Source organism: Hermetia illucens, chromosome 3 (genome assembly GCF_905115235.1).
Source record: "Hermetia illucens chromosome 3, iHerIll2.2.curated.20191125, whole genome shotgun sequence".
NCBI classification, from domain to species: Eukaryota; Metazoa; Arthropoda; class Insecta; order Diptera; family Stratiomyidae; genus Hermetia; species Hermetia illucens.
The window spans coordinates 145,643,912-145,652,104 of record NC_051851.1 but is presented as its reverse complement, the minus strand read 5'-3'; positions in this window follow the sequence as shown (position 1 = coordinate 145,652,104).

Here is an 8,193-nt window from a genome sequence, read left to right as displayed (position 1 = left end):
CATCTTTTTACTTAAAACGGACCAGTTCATCTCCCTTTCCCATCCATTATTTTCAACAAAACCTTCGAAGAAAACCACTTTCCTGGCCTGTGGAAAGAAGCTCCTATCATCCCCATCCACAAAAGTAGCGATCGCACTCTTGCTGAGAATTATCGCCCCATTTCGCTCTTTCCGGCCAATTGCAAAACCTTTGAAAAATATGTCAATGACTGGTTGTCCGTCCACTTTGGCCACCTCGAAGTAAAAGAACAACATGGCTTTGTTAAGCATAGGTCCATAGGTCTTGCTTCCTCCTTCTCCTAAGGGCACAAGTAACTGGAGTTTACTCTTTTCATTATTCGCAATAACCAATAAATAAATAAATAAATTTAGAATAATGGGTGTCCTTTTGCTCGAAGAAGTCAGCCGTTAACGTCCTTGACTGGACAATACGGTAAACGGGTCATTTTCAGTCCACTCGAAGGTGTCACATTCGCCATCAATCGCAACGATCAATTGTGGCTTCAATCCCTTACGTCCATCATCTAAACTAGCGCCTGAGAAAAAAGCATTTCTAAAGATTGGTCAATATTCACCAATATACTCAGACATTTCGGATAATATGAAGATGGCTCTGCTAGACTTTAAAGGTAGAACCTACAAATATTTTTCTATAGCGCAGGAAATATTCCTTCAATCATACTACCATGTAGTTCTCAATGTTATTTGAAACGCCGGAAGGGCCATCTAAGCTCGGGCTCGGCACCCTTCCTATTGTTGGAGAGGAAATAGCTAGATATCAACTTTTCTTAGAAACCTCGGACATATGAGGTGGTACTAATCCTTTTAATTTCTTCATCACTACTCTAGACGCAAATTATATCCTATATCCGCTCTGTCCCGCTAATTCGCTGAAAAAGTCTTTTCAATTAGAAGCACTTAGAATGCAAGTGATGAGCAGTCTAATATGATATAAAAAACCATTTCGTCCTGCTCATTGGAAAATCTGTATGTTGGTATAGATAGAGAACTTATTAGTGACCTCAATTTGATTTTCTTCAGTTACTTCATTCTACTGAATTAATTTTCTATGCTTGTAGCCAAACGTTGCTCTTCCTTAATCAACTAGTTCTTTAATTTCACAGTCCCCTAGTTTTCATAGTTGGAGATTCTCTAATTGCATGTGCAGGTTCTGATCATGCATCTACTCTTGCATTGCCGGCAATACCTTAAGGTCCCGTTATCCACTTCAACATTACACTTGATTGTCAGAGGCTTAAGGCGTTGCTAGCATTCCCATAGTTGTCCTTCCTCCGTTGATTCCCTTGGGCGTATACATAGATTTACCATACATACATACTTCCGCTTAAAGTGCAATAGTGTATAATCTTAGGAGTACCAACATCGTAACCATGGAATCTGGTTTCTCACTTGGCTGTCTCTCAACTTTGAAGTCCCAGCGTAACTTTGAAAACATGAAATCAATGCTCCTTACCAGAGTTAGTTCTTTTGACCTCAAAAGTCACACTACCATGTCTATATGTCTGCCCTTTTTTTGGCCATCATACTAAGGTTTCATGGTTGATCAAGGGACTTACCACGGCTTGATTAGTCAGTATACCAAGCGTGATTTTAATCCCCATGTCCTACCTCCAGCTCTTCTCGTAGCAAAGAATGTCCGCTTAACTTCGTTTATTATAATACACTTTCGAAATCCAGTTGCCTTCCCAGATAATTGATCTCATAAAGCCGTTTTCCAAAAAGAGCTGGAAACCCGAATACATTCAACTCTCTTTTGCTGGCCCAAGTTAGGAGACTGGTTTTATTTCAATAATGGCAGCGGAACTCCCTCTATGAACATCCTCTGCATATAACGACATACATTACTTCCCCACAGAAGGGCGGCTGAGCCAGCTCGCTTTCCAGTAACGATCGGTAGATTCCATCTGTAGGGTTCAAATGAGTTTACCACCCATTTCACCTTACTCAGGGTTATGAGTTCACCAATTTACACTCTTTCCTGTATAGTAAAGTACCAAATTATCACTAAATTTCACTACTTGTGGTTATTTCAGGACCTGAATAGTCGATACATTTTCTGTCACAGATCGTCAAGGTTGTGGTTTCACCAGTTACATTTAGTTTGCAAGTGTTTCCTTGTCAGTTTTTACAGATATAGTTCGCTTTATTAGGCCCATGTATAGTCACTTCGTTGTAGGTATATGTAGAATACCCTTCAAGGCCCTCATCCAATTGGATTGTTACGCCAACAATTATTATAATTCACTCCTTCTTTTGCTGTTGGTACTTCTCCACGCACTACAGTTTTTTCATTCACAGTTTTATGGGTTTCGAAGTGCATCGTGAGGTTCTCCATCTCCTTTGTTAGTGGGACAGCCTGAGGATCATAAGGAACATAGATGAATGCCGCTAGGTAAACCTACTCATTTCCTTCCGTCGTCCTTATCGATAATATTACTGCTTTCCTAGAGATGAATTTATTTAGTGGTATTATTCGAGTTGCGAGTTTGGTAAATCCACACACTCTTCTTGTATTGGCAACGAACATGTCATAGATTAACTTACCTCCCCGTTTCCGAATTCGACTATCCTTCCGTCATCCAGTCAAGTTTCTTAGATTGGTACTATCTCCAGATCTTGGCTTTGATTAGTCGGTATACATGAACTACTTTGGGCGAAGAAGACAAAGTAGCCTTTTCAGTCTCTTGTTTCAAGCGCCTTCATAATGCAACCATCGGTTCTTAGGACTAGGCTTACTCCATTCTTGTGGTATTTGAAACCATTGACGTTCCATCCTTCACAATTGAACCGTGTGTTTTCTACCACAACCGTGGAGTGCCTCGCACAATTCGACAAACACTATTAAAGCTAACAGTCATGAGCAAGCAGGGTGATATGTGCAATCAATGATAAATACCCCTATATCCAGGTAACTATTTGTAAACTAAGGATCAGTGGAAGAGTACTCGTTGAGCACAGCTGCCTTTTTCAAGGGCAAGCACTCTCCAGGAGATTGCCTACGGATTATTGATTCGCCAGGCTTTATCTTCAGGACGTCTGTCCTCCTCGGTCTCTTAAAGGGAATTTCTGTCCCAGTCTCAGTGCAATTTTTGACTCCAATTGCTCTCTTTTCGTTTCACTTCCTTCCTTCTTTTAATTTCCTAATTAAGGGGGTTTAGGTCGCCTGATCTGTTAAACGGGCTTTCTCCGTAGCACTTAACGCTTCACCCTGCCCTAAGCTACGCATGCATCAACGGCTGTTTATTTGTTTTATATTTCCGAATTGCCACAATCTCGGCAAATGCTGAATTTTACCTAATAATATATAATAATCGATGGCGCAACAATCCATATTGGATCAGGGCCTCGAAGTATGTTAGAGCACTTCATTCAAGCACAGCACAATGCAGATCACATTGTCTCCTACAGTCTAGGAGACAACGTGGTCAGCATTGCGCTCTCCCGAGATTATTACCCTAATTTGGCTCAGGTGAATTTTACCTAATACTGGAATAATGTGCCAAGCAGTTAAGCTTGGGCATGTTTCAAAATGATGTATTCCTGCATGGTTTGAATCAGACTGTGTGAGAGTCCCAGAGCATCTTGAAAAGCGTTAGAGATTTAGGCACAACAGCTATAGCTAACAATATTATTGATTAAATCCACTCCCGCCAAATTTCTTCGATTCCCCGAGCAAATGACTCATAGTTCACCTAATTCTTTACATATTTCCGTTCAATGTTGCTATTATGGGGAATGGCAACATCAATATTATACACGGAACCACCTGTTCTTGTCAACCAACAGCACAGTGCATCCAGAAATCAGATGGCCCAACATCTCTAACGTCAAAGCACATATGCTGCACTAGTTATTTACCACCCACTTTTTCATTGTAAGCTTTCTATAAGCCCGAATGGCGACCACGCCGTCCTGAATAGGACACTTAAATCACTCTGTCTCAGCAAAGAACACAGACATCTGTTCGACAAAGTGAAGATCGATAAATGGCTGCCAGAGGCAATTCACATCGACTCATTCTTGGTCTGACTTCACCCCAGAATTTGAGGATCAATCATTCATGTTAAGTAAAGCCAGTCCACACCGACTTGGCGGTGATGATGTGCCGTGACGTCAACCATGCTTCGGCATCAATAGGTTCGTCTTCCCCACGGCAGAATTAAGGTGGCACATTCGCAATTTGGACGTAGTAGTCTGTATCTGTAGCTGGACATTTTCCAGATCATCGTCCTCCGCATTATTCCGAATCCATATGCCAATGAAGAAATAGCAAACACATTCAGTGGGCTTATTTTCTTCTTCCCGAAAGATTCCAGTTTCACATGTTGCATAAATTTGGACTACAGCGCAAGTTCCGAAATTCCTAGGTACTGGTAGAAGTCTATCTTGGTCATAGCTTGGATGTGGAAGTCACCAATGCTATGCCCAGATTTGGCATTTTCAAGACCAAATTCCTCCAAATATCAGGGTCTGCCATCAGTATGAGCATACAAGCAAATATGCTCTCTAGCATCATTCAGTACCCATGGAATAAGGTTCAGTACCATACAAAACCAAAGGGGACTCAATGAATCCCCTTGCAAGATGCTTCTCCGCATGCGGATGGACTCTAAGAGGTACCAACACATGGACTCTAAGAGGTACCAACACCTCTCGCACTGACAAGGTGGTTTGCCACATTTCCATGACTGTCGTCAAATAATTTGTTAGTTTCGGATCAATGTAGTACAGACATAGGATATCGGTTAACCAGTTAACTAAATCTGGTTGCATATTCTTCAACTACCGAGTCGATAATGAGTTGCTATTTGCAGCCCCTTGACCCCACTTGGCGGTCCTTCTGGTCGTCGGACAGAATCTTGTTAGTCTCGAGGTGTGTATTGGCCCTTCCTTAAATAATGGACGTTATGAATTTGTAGGGGGTTGGTAAGCAAGTGATCGGTCTTGTGTCTGCGGGGTCCTGCACCGTGTCCTTCTTAGGGATAAGGTAGGTAATCCCCGCAGTGAGGAAAGGTGGAAATTCCTCCGACCGACTAATGGCCTAGTTTATGCTATGTGCCATCGACCATGAATACTGCTGCCGATCCAGACCCTCGATTTCTTTGAGCTGTTTACAGCTCATCAAACATCTTCTTTGGTAACATCCGCGTAATTCACCCCCGGGGTATTGGAATAGTGGATGCGTTCGAGAGTATTTTACTCGGTATACTCAGCATGCTGAGTGGCCAACCCCCAAAGTTTACCCCAATAATCTTCTACTTTCGTTACCGAAAAATGAGCGATCTGAAAAAGCTCCGCTGGTTCCTCGCGTACGTTGCATGCTGTAGTAGCTATAACCCGAAACTCGCAACCAACTGCATACGACAGAAAGTTTTTAAGGTTCTGTTTGCAAAACAAAACCTTATTTAAAATCGGATCAATGTCTGTCTGTCCGTCTGTCTGTCTGCCACACGCACTTTTCTCAGAAACGGCTATACCGATTGACACGAAATTTGGTGAGAAGGTGGGAACTGTGGACCCCCAGACATGCAGCGAGTGATACCCTTCTACGTTGAGGTTTACGGGGGGCCAATACATGTAAAAGGGGGGTGTGGAATTTTTTTTCACCGAATATAGCCATGTGGGATATCAAATGAAAGATCACGAATAGTACTTTTCGGAGCCTGTCTTAGTTTTGAGATTTATTAGAAAAACGGGGAGTGGGAAGGGTGGAAAGTGATGATTTCTTTAACGGACCCATTCTGAGAAACCACCCAACCGAAAAATCTGAAAAAATTCATGAAACTGCCTCTATATGGTGCCCAGGCCTCAAAATACTCTCCATATCGATGCCTGTTCAAATTAACTAAATAATAGTATATTACCATATTTTTGGGGAAATTGAGTAAAACCCCCCTTAAGTTTATCTCAGAGTTATAAAAGTTGGGAGTAGTATACAATATAATACGAAGCATATTATCCCCAGACTGATCAAAATCACACTATTAGTAACAAAGTTACAGTAGCTCAAAGTTGACTTTACCCTTTAAATTTACTGCAACTAAGTATCAATATCATACTAAAGTGGGTAGTCAGACATGCTAAATGCATATATCATACATAACGGGCTACGTACAAATGGGATAGTTCTACACTCAAATATACTCACAGAAGAAGCAAACAAAACCTTTCATACCTGAAGCGCCCAGCTTCTGGCTTCCCGACTTGTTTCTTTACTGTGTTCAGAATATCAATTATATATAAAGATTACAAAGTCTCGGTAAATCCTCTACATTTTATTCTTCACCATCTGCTGGTATTGCCTGTGTTGATTTGAGTTAGTCTAGCAATGTCCTGCCTTAATGAGTCCCGCCGATGTTACAGATGAACTTTCCATGGTGTATCTCTTCAGTCGCTCGAACCAATAACAGGAAAATGAATCCTCTGACTGTTGTAAGTGCACTACAACCGCAAGTGACTTTAGTTGCAGTAGCGTCAAATCAGCCCACAGTCCAGACACAATCTCATCATTGATTCGAGATAAAATTCTCAGAGTTGCTGGAGATGTAAATAACCTTGAAATGTCTGGTTTATGCAAAGGATCCATTTCTGGAAATTTTAAACAGTCTCTTTTTAATTTGTCTCCGGAGACTTCAACCGGATGGTGAACAAGAATCTTTCGACAAGTACTGAAATTGTTGCCCGCAGTGCGGCATGATGTTAATGCCGTTAGCTCTACCTCCATTGACTCGAACACGCCTTCTGACGGCCGGAATTGTATCGCTATAGTCCCCGCATGTGACCCCTCGAATATGACAATATTATCATATATAGTCCACGTATGCAGTGGACCCTGAAAACGTGAAAGGTGATTTACATTGGGGGTTGCCGGATACCCTAAGGCTCCATTCCCGATACTATTTACTCCTGACGCCCTTCAGCCCGAGTCGCATCACACTTTGCGTTGGGAATCAATTAACGCTTAACTTCGAATTTTTCTAAGAGAGATACACCACTGAGATCCTATTGCGGCACTTTAGGTAAACATAGAGGGGCATATATTCTGACTATGTTATCTACGTGCCTAGGAAGGCGTAGCAACTCTCTATATCTCTTTTACAATCCTAATGTTTAACACGCGATTGTCTCCTCTCTGCTGCTTGAAATTGGGTAAGGTTCAGTTATTATCAGAACATCTGTTCCCGTTTCGTATATGTTATACGAGCGGATATTGTGCTGCATCGTAGCTTTTGAGGTTGATTTGTATAAATCTTAAATACCGAGCATCTTCTGGCTTCCCCAGGGATTTTTCCACATGGTGATGATTGATTCATCTGTGATTTTCCTCAGCTTTCTCAGGAGGTTGGTTTTCCATTTTCCCGCATACTCTTTCACCTCCTGCCGAGCTCTTGAGTATGTTAACTCCTAAGGTTATCATGTCCTGCATGTTTGGTTTATATTATTTCATGGGTTCTACAGATGCCGATAAAGTACTTGTCATATCCGCTTCCCTCATCGGAAAACCGCAAAGCAACTATGGCGATTTTTTCAAATATGTACATATGTGATGTCATCGTTTTGAATTCCAAGCTTGGACAGGCTCGACAGAACTACACAGTTCCTAAGGAAAAATATTAAATTTCGGTGAAAACGGTACACTAACTCTGAGTCTGTTTTGAAGGTGCAACTTTCGGAGCGGTAATAAGCCAATGACTAACGAGCAATCCTTATTGTAAACTGACCAGATAGGCATTGAAGCTTCAGAGATTCGCCGAATTTTCTGGGTTCTATTTGCTAGTAGAAATGGATTATTGGTAGAAACAAGACAAACCCGTAAATATGAACCACAATTCTTCCCATTTATAATCCTTAGACTATCTTCAACTAGCAAGAAAAATTCCGCCTAACTTCCCAGCATGTAGGTATGCAATGAATTGTTAGACAAAGGGTGCAATTGTTCTTCAGAAGATGAGCTCCAGAAATAACATACTTGGAAGCTCTTCCAAGAACTAGGAGGAGCTGATGACCGAGATATTCACCCCTGAAGGAATCACAACAATGTCAAGGAGCTTGTATGAAAGTCTGTATTGAAATATTGGAAACTCAAAAAGAGACGAATTATATTAAATGAAGAAGAGGGAAGGGAATATGGAAACCTGCCAAGTTGTATATATACGCCCATAACTCTTCAGA